General features: G+C 42.7%; 6 non-coding genes across 6 annotated transcripts; all 6 read left to right on the top strand.

The window, feature by feature from the left end:
* Positions 1-781: 781 nt before the first annotated feature.
* Positions 782-854, top strand: trnar-ccu (transfer RNA arginine (anticodon CCU)). Its single transcript has one exon. It is a non-coding gene; the product is annotated as a tRNA-Arg (tRNA).
* Positions 855-2428: 1574 nt separating this feature from the next.
* trnar-ccu (transfer RNA arginine (anticodon CCU)) lies at positions 2429-2501 on the top strand. Its single transcript has one exon. It is a non-coding gene; the product is annotated as a tRNA-Arg (tRNA).
* A 1303-nt stretch (positions 2502-3804) lies between these two features.
* On the top strand, positions 3805-3877 carry trnar-ccu (transfer RNA arginine (anticodon CCU)). The gene has a single exon. It is a non-coding gene; the product is annotated as a tRNA-Arg (tRNA).
* A 2379-nt stretch (positions 3878-6256) lies between these two features.
* On the top strand, positions 6257-6329 carry trnar-ccu (transfer RNA arginine (anticodon CCU)). The gene has a single exon. It is a non-coding gene; the product is annotated as a tRNA-Arg (tRNA).
* Positions 6330-7620: 1291 nt separating this feature from the next.
* On the top strand, positions 7621-7695 carry trnar-ccu (transfer RNA arginine (anticodon CCU)). Its single transcript has one exon. It is a non-coding gene; the product is annotated as a tRNA-Arg (tRNA).
* A 3463-nt stretch (positions 7696-11158) lies between these two features.
* Positions 11159-11231, top strand: trnar-ccu (transfer RNA arginine (anticodon CCU)). The gene has a single exon. It is a non-coding gene; the product is annotated as a tRNA-Arg (tRNA).
* Positions 11232-12500: the final 1269 nt, after the last annotated feature.

Genomic DNA, 12500 nt, shown 5'->3' with positions numbered 1-12500 from the left:
GATGGATCGAAACCATTCTCTGCTAAACAGTTAATTTTAAGTGCGAACAACATTTTTAAAAAATTTGTCGTTTCATGGGCATGTCTCAGTGCCATTATAATTTTTTTTTTTACCTCTTCCAACAGTTCGTATAGGTCATACTGTTTACACAGTATCCCAGTGGCCTAAGACACTGGACTCCTAAGCAATGGATTGTGAGTTCTAGTATTTTCTGAAGGGGATGAGAGCAGAGTGAAGCAGCGGAAGCGTGCTGGGCCCATAACCCAGAAGTCGATGGATCGAAACATCCTCTGCTAAACAGTTTATTTTAAGTGCGAACAACATTTTTTAAAAATGTGTCGTTTCATGGGCATGTCTTAGTGCCATTATATATATTTTTTTACCTCTTCCAACAGTTCGTATAGGTCATACTGTTTACACAGTATCCCAGTGGCCTAAGATACTGGACTCCTAAGCCAAAGATTTTGAGGTCTAGTCTTTTCTGAAGTGGCTGAGAGCAGAGTGGCGCAGCGGAAGCGTGCTGGGCCCATAACCCAGAGGTCGATGGATCGAAACCATACTCTGCTAAACAGTTTATTTTAAGTGCGAACAACATTTTTAAAAAATGTGTCGTTTCATGGGCATAATGTCTCAGTGCCATTATACATTTTTTTTTACCTCTTCCAACAGTTCGTATAGGTCATACTGTTTACACAGTATCCCAGTGGCCTAAGATACTGGACTCCTAAGCCATGGATTGTGAGTTCTAGTCTTTTCTGAATTGGGTTATTGGGTAGACAGTGCCCCAGTGGCCTAATGGATAAGGCACTGGCCTCCTAAGCCAGGGATTGTGGGTTCAAGTCCCATCTGGGGTGGATGGAAGCAGAGTGGCGCAGCGGAAGCGTGCTGGGCCCATAACCCAGAGGTCGATGGATCGAAACCATCCTCTGCTAAACAGTTTATTTTAAGTGCGAACAACATTTTTAAAAAATGTGTCGTTTCATGGGCATAATGTCTCAGTGCCATTATACATTTTTTTTTACCTCTTCCAACAGTTCGTATAGGTCATACTGTTTACACAGTATCCCAGTGGCCTAAGATACTGGACTCCTAAGCCATGGATTGTGAGTTCTAGTCTTTTCTGAAGTGGCTGAGAGCAGAGTGGAGCAGTGGAAGCGTGCTTGGCCCATAACCCAGAGGTTGATGGATCGAAACCATCCTCTGCTAAACAGTTCATTTTAAGTGCGACCAACATTTTTAAAAAATGTGTCGTTTCATGGGCATGTCTCAGTGCCATTATATTTTTTTTTTTACCTCTTCCAACAGTTCGTATAGGTCATACTGTTTACACAGTATCCCAGTGGCCTAAGATACTGGACTCCTAAGCCATGGATTGTGAGTTCTAGTCTTTTCTGAAGTGGCTGAGAGCAGAGTGGAGCAGCGGAAGCGTGCTTGGCCCATAACCCAGAGGTTGATGGATCGAAACCATCCTCTGCTAAACAGTTCATTTTAAGTGCGAACAACATTTTTAAAAAATGTGTCGTTTCATGGGCATAATGTCTCAGTGCCATTATAATTTTTTTTTACCTCTTCCAACAGTTCGTATAGGTCATACTGTTTACACAGTATCCCAGTGGCCTAAGATACTGGACTCCTAAGCCAAAGATTTTGAGGTCTAGTCTTTTCTGAAGTGGCTGAGAGCAGAGTGGCGCAGCGGAAGCGTGCTGGGCCCATAACCCAGAGGTCGATGGATCGAAACCATCCTCTGCTAAACAGTTTATTTTAAGTGCGAACAACATTTTTTAAAAATGTGTCGTTTCATGGGCATGTCTTAGTGCCATTATATATATTTTTTTACCTCTTCCAACAGTTCGTATAGGTCATACTGTTTACACAGTATCCCAGTGGCCTAAGATACTGGACTCCTAAGCCAAAGATTTTGAGGTCTAGTCTTTTCTGAAGTGGCTGAGAGCAGAGTGGCGCAGCGGAAGCGTGCTGGGCCCATAACCCAGAGGTCGATGGATCGAAACCATCCTCTGCTAAACAGTTTATTTTAAGTGCGAACAACATTTTTAAAAAATATGTCGTTTCATGGGCATAATGTCTCAGTGCCATTATAATTTTTTATTACCTCTTCCAACAGTTCGTAAAGGTCATACTGTTTACACAGTATCCCAGTGGCCTAAGACACTGGACTCCTAAGCCAAAGATTTTGAGTTCTAGTCATTTCTGAAGTGGCTGAGAGCAGAGTGGCGCAGCGGAAGCGTGCAGGGCCCATAACGCAGAGGTCGATGGATCGAAACCATCCTCTGCTAAACAGATTATTTTCAAAAATGAAACGCAAACAGAAATTAGAAAGCTAAATTTCATTTGAATGTCTCAGTGCTATCCAGTACACATTGTTTTTACTGCTTGTATCAGTTTGTACTATTTGCAAAAGGTAGACAGTGCCCCAGTGGCCTAATGGATAAGGCACTGGCCTCCTAAGCCAGGGATTGTGGGTTCAAGTCCCATCTGGGGTGGATGGAAGCAGAGTGGCGCAGCGGAAGCGTGCTGGGCCCATAACCCAGAGGTCGATGGATCGAAACCATCCTCTGCTAAACAGTTTATTTTAAGTGCGAACAACATTTTTAAAAAATGTGTCGTTTCATGGGCATAATGTCTCAGTGCCATTATACATTTTTTTTTACCTCTTCCAACAGTTCGTATAGGTCATACTGTTTACACAGTATCCCAGTGGCCTAAGATACTGGACTCCTAAGCCATGGATTGTGAGTTCTAGTCTTTTCTGAATTGGCTGAGAGCAGAGTGGCGCAGCGGAAGCGTGCTGGGCCCATAACCCAGAGGTCGATGGATCGAAACCATTCTCTGCTAAACAGTTAATTTTAAGTGCGAACAACATTTTTAAAAAATTTGTCGTTTCATGGGCATGTCTCAGTGCCATTATCATTTTTTTTTTTACCTTTTCCAACAGTTCGTATAGGTCATACTGTTTACACAGTATCCCAGTGGCCTAAGACACTGGACTCCTAAGCCAAAGATTTTGAGTTCTAGTCTTTTCTGAAGTGGCTGAGAGCAGAGTGGCGCAGCGGAAGCGTGCTGGGCCCATAACCCAGAGGTCGATGGATCGAAACCATCCTCTGCTAAACAGTTTATTTTAAGTGCGAACAACATTTTTTAAAAATGTGTCGTTTCATGGGCATAATGTCTCAGTGCCATTATACATTTTTTTTTACCTCTTCCAACAGTTCGTATAGGTCATACTGTTTACACAGTATCCCAGTGGCCTAAGATACTGGACTCCTAAGCCATGGATTGTGAGTTCTAGTCTTTTCTGAAGTGGCTGAGAGCAGAGTGGAGCAGCGGAAGTGTGCTTGGCCCATAACCCAGAGGTTGATGGATCGAAACCATACTCTGCTAAACAGTTCATTTTAAGTGCGAACAACATTTTTTAAAAATGTGTCGTTTCATGGGCATGTCTCAGTGCCATTATAATTTTTTTTTTACCTCTTCCAACAGTTAGTATAGGTCATACTGTTTACACAGTATCCCAGTGGCCTAAGATACTGGACTCCTAAGCCATGGATTGTGAGTTCTAGTCTTTTCTGAAGTGGCTGAGAGCAGAGTGGCACAGCGGAAGCGTGCTGGGCCCATAACCCAGAAGTCGATGGATCGAAACCATCCTCTGCTAAACAGATTATTTTCAAAAATGAAACGCAAACAGAAATTAGAAAGCTAAATTTCATTTGCGTGTCTCAGTGCTATCCAGTACACATTGTTTTTACTGCTTGTATCAGTTTGTACTATTTGCAAAAGGTAGACAGTGCCCCAGTGGCCTAATGGATAAGGCACTGGCCTCCTAAGCCAGGGATTGTGGGTTTAAGTCCCATCTGGGGTGGATGGAAGCAGAGTGGCGCAGCGGAAGCGTGCTATAACCCAGAAGTCGATGGATCGAAACATCCTCTGCTAAACAGTTTATTTTAAGTGCGAACAACATTGTTTAAAAATGTGTCGTTTCATGGGCATGTCTCAGTGCCATTATAATTTTTTTTTTACCTCTTCCAACAGTTAGTATAGGTCATACTGTTTACACAGTATCCCAGTGGCCTAAGATACTGGACTCCTAAGCCATGGATTGTGAGTTCTAGTCTTTTCTGAATTGGCTGAGAGCAGAGTGGCGCAGCGGAAGCGTGCTGGGCCCATAACCCAGAGGTCGATGGATCGAAACCATTCTCTGCTAAACAGTTAATTTTAAGTGCGAACAACATTTTTAAAAAATGTGTCGTTTCATGGGCATGTCTCAGTGCCATTATAATTTTTTTTTTTACCTCTTCCAACAGTTCGTATAGGTCATACTGTTTACACAGTATCCCAGTGGCCTAAGACACTGGACTCCTAAGCAATGGATTGTGAGTTCTAGTATTTTCTGAAGGGGATGAGAGCAGAGTGAAGCAGCGGAAGCGTGCTGGGCCCATAACCCAGAAGTCGATGGATCGAAACATCCTCTGCTAAACAGTTTATTTTAAGTGCGAACAACATTTTTTAAAAATGTGTCGTTTCATGGGCATGTCTTAGTGCCATTATATATATTTTTTTACCTCTTCCAACAGTTCGTATAGGTCATACTGTTTACACAGTATCCCAGTGGCCTAAGATACTGGACTCCTAAGCCAAAGATTTTGAGGTCTAGTCTTTTCTGAAGTGGCTGAGAGCAGAGTGGCGCAGCGGAAGCGTGCTGGGCCCATAACCCAGAGGTCGATGGATCGAAACCATCCTCTGCTAAACAGTTTATTTTAAGTGCGAACAACATTTTTAAAAAATGTGTCGTTTCATGGGCATAATGTCTCAGTGCCATTATACATTTTTTTTTACCTCTTCCAACAGTTCGTATAGGTCATACTGTTTACACAGTATCCCAGTGGCCTAAGATACTGGACTCCTAAGCCATGGATTGTGAGTTCTAGTCTTTTCTGAATTGGCTGAGAGCAGAGTGGCCCAGCGGAAGCGTGCTGGGCCCATAACCCAGAGGTCGATGGATCGAAACCATTCTCTGCTAAACAGTTAATTTTAAGTGCGAACAACATTTTTAAAAAATTTGTCGTTTCATGGGCATGTCTCAGTGCCATTATAATTTTTTTTTTTACCTTTTCCAACAGTTCGTATAGGTCATACTGTTTACACAGTATCCCAGTGGCCTAAGACACTGGACTCCTAAGCAATGGATTGTGAGTTCTAGTATTTTCTGAAGGGGATGAGAGCAGAGTGAAGCAGCGGAAGCGTGCTGGGCCCATAACCCAGAAGTCGATGGATCGAAACATCCTCTGCTAAACAGTTTATTTTAAGTGCGAACAACATTTTTTAAAAATGTGTCGTTTCATGGGCATGTCTTAGTGCCATTATATATATTTTTTTACCTCTTCCAACAGTTCGTATAGGTCATACTGTTTACACAGTATCCCAGTGGCCTAAGATACTGGACTCCTAAGCCAAAGATTTTGAGTTCTAGTCTTTTCTGAAGTGGCTGAGAGCAGAGTGGCGCAGCGGAAGCGTGCTGGGCCCATAACCCAGAGGTCGATGGATCGAAACCATCCTCTGCTAAACAGTTTATTTTAAGTGCGAACAACATTTTTAAAAAATGTGTCGTTTCATGGGCATAATGTCTCAGTGCCATTATACATTTTTTTTTACCTCTTCCAACAGTTCGTATAGGTCATACTGTTTACACAGTATCCCAGTGGCCTAAGATACTGGACTCCTAAGCCATGGATTGTGAGTTCTAGTCTTTTCTGAAGTGGCTGAGAGCAGAGTGGAGCAGCGGAAGCGTGCTTGGCCCATAACCCAGAGGTTGATGGATCGAAACCATACTCTGCTAAACAGTTCATTTTAAGTGCGAACAACATTTTTTAAAAATGTGTCGTTTCATGGGCATGTCTCAGTGCCATTATAATTTTTTTTTTACCTCTTCCAACAGTTAGTATAGGTCATACTGTTTACACAGTATCCCAGTGGCCTAAGATACTGGACTCCTAAGCCATGGATTGTGAGTTCTAGTCTTTTCTGAAGTGGCTGAGAGCAGAGTGGCACAGCGGAAGCGTGCTGGGCCCATAACCCAGAAGTCGATGGATCGAAACCATCCTCTGCTAAACAGATTATTTTCAAAAATGAAACGCAAACAGAAATTAGAAAGCTAAATTTCATTTGCGTGTCTCAGTGCTATCCAGTACACATTGTTTTTACTGCTTGTATCAGTTTGTACTATTTGCAAAAAATAGACAGTGCCCCAGTGGCCTAATGGATAAGGCACTGGCCTCCTAAGCCAGGGATTGTGGGTTCAAGTCCCATCTGGGGTGGATGGAAGCAGAGTGGCGCAGCGGAAGCGTGCTATAACCCAGAAGTCGATGGATCGAAACATCCTCTGCTAAACAGTTTATTTTAAGTGCGAACAACATTGTTTAAAAATGTGTCGTTTCATGGGCATGTCTCAGTGCCATTATAATTTTTTTTTACCTCTTCCAACAGTTAGTATAGGTCATACTGTTTACACAGTATCCCAGTGGCCTAAGACACTGGACTCCTAAGCAATGGATTGTGAGTTCTAGTCTTTTCTGAAGTGGCTGAGAGCAGAGTGGAGCAGCGGAAGCGTGCTTGGCCCATAACCCAGAGGTTGATGGATCGAAACCATCCTCTGCTAAACAGTTCATTTTAAGTGCGAACAACATTTTTAAAAAATGTGTCGTTTCATGGGCATGTCTCAGTGCTATTATAATTTTTTTTTTACCTCTTCCAACAGTTCGTATAGGTCATACTGTTTACACAGTATCCCAGTGGCCTAAGATACTGGACTCCTAAGCCATGGATTGTGAGTTCTAGTCTTTTCTGATGTGGCTGAGAGCAGAGTGGCGCAGCGGAAGCGTGCTGGGCCCATAACCCAGAGGTCGATGGATCGAAACCATCCTCTGCTAAACAGTTTATTTTAAGTGCGAACAACATTTTAAAAAAATGTGTCGTTTCATGGGCATAATGTCTCAGTGCCATTATAATTTTTTTTTTGCCTCTTCCAACAGTTCGTATAGGTCATACTGTTTACACAGTATCCCAGTGGCCTAAGATACTGGACTCCTAAGCCATGGATTGTGAGTTCTAGTCTTTTCTGAAGGTGATGAGAGCAGAGTGGCGCAGCGGAAGCGTGCTGGGCCCAAAACCCAGAGGTCGATGGATCGAAACCAACCTCTGCTAAACAGTTTATTTTAAGTGCGAACAACATTTTTTAAAAATGTGTCGTTTCATGGGCATGTCTCAGTGCCATTATATATATTTTTTTACCTCTTCCAAAAGTTCGTATAGGTCATACTGTTTACACAGTATCCCAGTGGCCTAAGACACTGGACTCCTAAGCCAAAGATTTTGAGTTCTAGTCATTTCTGAAGTGGCTGAGAGCAGAGTGGCGCAGCGGAAGCGTGCAGGGTCCATAACGCAGAGGTCGATGGATCGAAACCATCCTCTGCTAAACAGATTATTTTCAAAAATGAAACGCAAACAGAAATTAGAAAGCTAAATTTCATTTGCGTGTCTCAGTGCTATCCAGTACACATTGTTTTTACTGCTTGTATCAGTTCGTACTATTTGCAAAAGGTAGACAGTGCCCCAGTGGCCTAATGGATAAGGCACTGGCCTCCTAAGCCAGGGATTGTGGGTTCAAGAGTCCCATCTGGGGTGGATGGAAGCAGAGTGGCGCAGCGGAAGCGTGCTATAACCCAGAAGTCGATGGATCGAAACATCCTCTGCTAAACAGTTTATTTTAAGTGCGAACAACATTTTTTAAAAATGTGTCGTTTCATGGGCATGTCTCAGTGCCATTATAATTTTTTTTTTACCTCTTCCAACAGTTAGTATAGGTCATACTGTTTACACAGTATCCCAGTGGCCTAAGATACTGGACTCCTAAGCCATGGATTGTGAGTTCTAGTCTTTTCTGTATTGGCTGAGAGCAGAGTGGCGCAGCGGAAGCGTGCTGGGCCCATAACCCAGAGGTCGATGGATCGAAACCATTCTCTGCTAAACAGTTAATTTTAAGTGCGAACAACATTTTTAAAAAATGTGTCGTTTCATGGGCATGTCTCAGTGCCATTATAATTTTTTTTTTTACCTCTTCCAACAGTTCGTATAGGTCATACTGTTTACACAGTATCCCAGTGGCCTAAGACACTGGACTCCTAAGCAATGGATTGTGAGTGCTAGTATTTTCTGAAGGGGATGAGAGCAGAGTGAAGCAGCGGAAGCGTGCTGGGCCCATAACCCAGAAGTCGATGGATCGAAACATCCTCTGCTAAACAGTTTATTTTAAGTGCGAACAACATTTTTTAAAAATGTGTCTTTTCTTTGGCATGTCTTTGTGCCATTATATATATTTTTTTACCTCTTCCAACAGTTCGTATAGGTCATACTGTTTACACAGTATCCCAGTGGCCTAAGACACTGGACTCCTAAGCAATGGATTGTGAGTTCTAGTCTTTTCTGAAGTGGCTGAGAGCAGAGTGGAGCAGCGGAAGCGTGCTTGGCCCATAACCCAGAGGTTGATGGATCGAAACCATCCTCTGCTAAACAGTTCATTTTAAGTGCGAACAACATTTTTAAAAAATGTGTCGTTTCATGGGCATGTCTCAGTGCTATTATAATTTTTTTTTTACCTCTTCCAACAGTTCGTATAGGTCATACTGTTTACACAGTATCCCAGTGGCCTAAGATACTGGACTCCTAAGCCATGGATTGTGAGTTCTAGTCTTTTCTGATGTGGCTGAGAGCAGAGTGGCGCAGCGGAAGCGTGCTGGGCCCATAACCCAGAGGTCGATGGATCGAAACCATCCTCTGCTAAACAGTTTATTTTAAGTGCGAACAACATTTTAAAAAAATGTGTCGTTTCATGGGCATAATGTCTCAGTGCCATTATAATTTTTTTTTTGCCTCTTCCAACAGTTCGTATAGGTCATACTGTTTACACAGTATCCCAGTGGCCTAAGATACTGGACTCCTAAGCCATGGATTGTGAGTTCTAGTCTTTTCTGAAGGTGATGAGAGCAGAGTGGCGCAGCGGAAGCGTGCTGGGCCCAAAACCCAGAGGTCGATGGATCGAAACCAACCTCTGCTAAACAGTTTATTTTAAGTGCGAACAACATTTTTTAAAAATGTGTCTTTTCTTTGGCATGTCTTTGTGCCATTATATATATTTTTTTACCTCTTCCAACAGTTCGTATAGGTCATACTGTTTACACAGTATCCCAGTGGCCTAAGACACTGGACTCCTAAGCAATGGATTGTGAGTTCTAGTCTTTTCTGAAGTGGCTGAGAGCAGAGTGGAGCAGCGGAAGCGTGCTTGGCCCATAACCCAGAGGTTGATGGATCGAAACCATCCTCTGCTAAACAGTTCATTTTAAGTGCGAACAACATTTTTTAAAAATGTGTCGTTTCATGGGCATGTCTCAGTGCCATTATAATTTTTTTTTTACCTCTTCCAACAGTTAGTATAGGTCATACTGTTTACACAGTATCCCAGTGGCCTAAGATACTGGACTCCTAAGCCATGGATTGTGAGTTCTAGTCTTTTCTGTATTGGCTGAGAGCAGAGTGGCGCAGCGGAAGCGTGCTGGGCCCATAACCCAGAGGTCGATGGATCGAAACCATTCTCTGCTAAACAGTTAATTTTAAGTGCGAACAACATTTTTAAAAAATGTGTCGTTTCATGGGCATGTCTCAGTGCCATTATAATTTTTTTTTTTACCTCTTCCAACAGTTCGTATAGGTCATACTGTTTACACAGTATCCCAGTGGCCTAAGACACTGGACTCCTAAGCAATGGATTGTGAGTTCTAGTATTTTCTGAAGGGGATGAGAGCAGAGTGAAGCAGCGGAAGCGTGCTGGGCCCATAACCCAGAAGTCGATGGATCGAAACATCCTCTGCTAAACAGTTTATTTTAAGTGCGAACAACATTTTTTAAAAATGTGTCTTTTCTTTGGCATGTCTTTGTGCCATTATATATATTTTTTTACCTCTTCCAACAGTTCGTATAGGTCATACTGTTTACACAGTATCCCAGTGGCCTAAGACACTGGACTCCTAAGCAATGGATTGTGAGTTCTAGTCTTTTCTGAAGTGGCTGAGAGCAGATTGGAGCAGCGGAAGCGTGCTTGGCCCATAACCCAGAGGTTGATGGATCGAAACCATCCTCTGCTAAACAGTTCATTTTAAGTGCGAACAACATTTTTAAAAAATGTGTCGTTTCATGGGCATGTCTCAGTGCTATTATAATTTTTTTTTTACCTCTTCCAACAGTTCGTATAGGTCATACTGTTTACACAGTATCCCAGTGGCCTAAGATACTGGACTCCTAAGCCATGGATTGTGAGTTCTAGTCTTTTCTGATGTGGCTGAGAGCAGAGTGGCGCAGCGGAAGGGTGCTGGGCCCATAACCCAGAGGTCGATGGATCGAAACCATCCTCTGCTAAACAGTTTATTTTAAGTGCGAACAACATTTTAAAAAAATGTGTCGTTTCATGGGCATAATGTCTCAGTGCCATTATAATTTTTTTTTTGCCTCTTCCAACAGTTCGTATAGGTCATACTGTTTACACAGTATCCCAGTGGCCTAAGATACTGGACTCCTAAGCCATGGATTGTGAGTTCTAGTCTTTTCTGAAGGTGATGAGAGCAGAGTGGCGCAGCGGAAGCGTGCTGGGCCCAAAACCCAGAGGTCGATGGATCGAAACCAACCTCTGCTAAACAGTTTATTTTAAGTGCGAACAACATTTTTTAAAAATGTGTCGTTTCATGGGCATGTCTCAGTGCCATTATATATATTTTTTTACCTCTTCCAAAAGTTCGTATAGGTCATACTGTTTACACAGTATCCCAGTGGCCTAAGACACTGGACTCCTAAGCCAAAGATTTTGAGTTCTAGTCATTTCTGAAGTGGCTGAGAGCAGAGTGGCGCAGCGGAAGCGTGCAGGGTCCATAACGCAGAGGTCGATGGATCGAAACCATCCTCTGCTAAACAGATTATTTTCAAAAATGAAACGCAAACAGAAATTAGAAAGCTAAATTTCATTTGCGTGTCTCAGTGCTATCCAGTACACATTGTTTTTACTGCTTGTATCAGTTCGTACTATTTGCAAAAGGTAGACAGTGCCCCAGTGGCCTAATGGATAAGGCACTGGCCTCCTAAGCCAGGGATTGTGGGTTCAAGTCCCATCTGGGGTGGATGGAAGCAGAGTGGCGCAGCGGAAGCGTGCTATAACCCAGAAGTTGATGGATCGAAACATCCTCTGCTAAACAGTTTATTTTAAGTGCGAACAACATTTTTTAAAAATGTGTCGTTTCATGGGCATGTCTCAGTGCCATTATAATTTTTTTTTTACCTCTTCCAACAGTTAGTATAGGTCATACTGTTTACACAGTATCCCAGTGGCCTAAGATACTGGACTCCTAAGCCATGGATTGTGAGTTCTAGTCTTTTCTGAATTGGCTGAGAGCAGAGTGGCGCAGCGGAAGCGTGCTGGGCCCATAACCCAGAGGTCGATGGATCGAAACCATTCTCTGCTAAACAGTTAATTTTAAGTGCGAACAACATTTTTAAAAAATGTGTCGTTTCATGGGCATGTCTCAGTGCCATTATAATTTTTTTTTTTACCTCTTCCAACAGTTCGTATAGGTCATACTGTTTACACAGTATCCCAGTGGCCTAAGACACTGGACTCCTAAGCAATGGATTGTGAGTTCTAGTATTTTCTGAAGGGGATGAGAGCAGAGTGAAGCAGCGGAAGCGTGCTGGGCCCATAACCCAGAAGTCGATGGATCGAAACATCCTCTGCTAAACAGTTTATTTTAAGTGCGAACAACATTTTTTAAAAATGTGTCTTTTCTTTGGCATGTCTTTGTGCCATTATATATATTTTTTTACCTCTTCCAACAGTTCGTATAGGTCATACTGTTTACACAGTATCCCAGTGGCCTAAGACACTGGACTCCTAAGCAATGGATTGTGAGTTCTAGTCTTTTCTGAAGTGGCTGAGAGCAGAGTGGAGCAGCGGAAGCGTGCTTGGCCCATAACCCAGAGGTTGATGGATCGAAACCATCCTCTGCTAAACAGTTCATTTTAAGTGCGAACAACATTTTTTAAAAATGTGTCGTTTCATGGGCATGTCTCAGTGCCATTATAATTTTTTTTTTACCTCTTCCAACAGTTAGTATAGGTCATACTGTTTACACAGTATCCCAGTGGCCTAAGATACTGGACTCCTAAGCCATGGATTGTGAGTTCTAGTCTTTTCTGAATTGGCTGAGAGCAGAGTGGCGCTGCGGAAGCGTGCTGGGCCCATAACCCAGAGGTCGATGGATCGAAACCATTCTCTGCTAAACAGTTAATTTTAAGTGCGAACAACATTTTTAAAAAATGTGTCGTTTCATGGGCATGTCTCAGTGCCATTATAATTTTTTTTTTTACCTCTTCCAACAGTTCGTATAGGTCAT

This window comes from Oncorhynchus clarkii, unplaced genomic scaffold, assembly GCF_045791955.1.
Source record: "Oncorhynchus clarkii lewisi isolate Uvic-CL-2024 unplaced genomic scaffold, UVic_Ocla_1.0 unplaced_contig_1723_pilon_pilon, whole genome shotgun sequence".
NCBI classification, from domain to species: Eukaryota; Metazoa; Chordata; class Actinopteri; order Salmoniformes; family Salmonidae; genus Oncorhynchus; species Oncorhynchus clarkii.
This window is presented reverse-complemented; position numbering and strand designations above follow the sequence as displayed.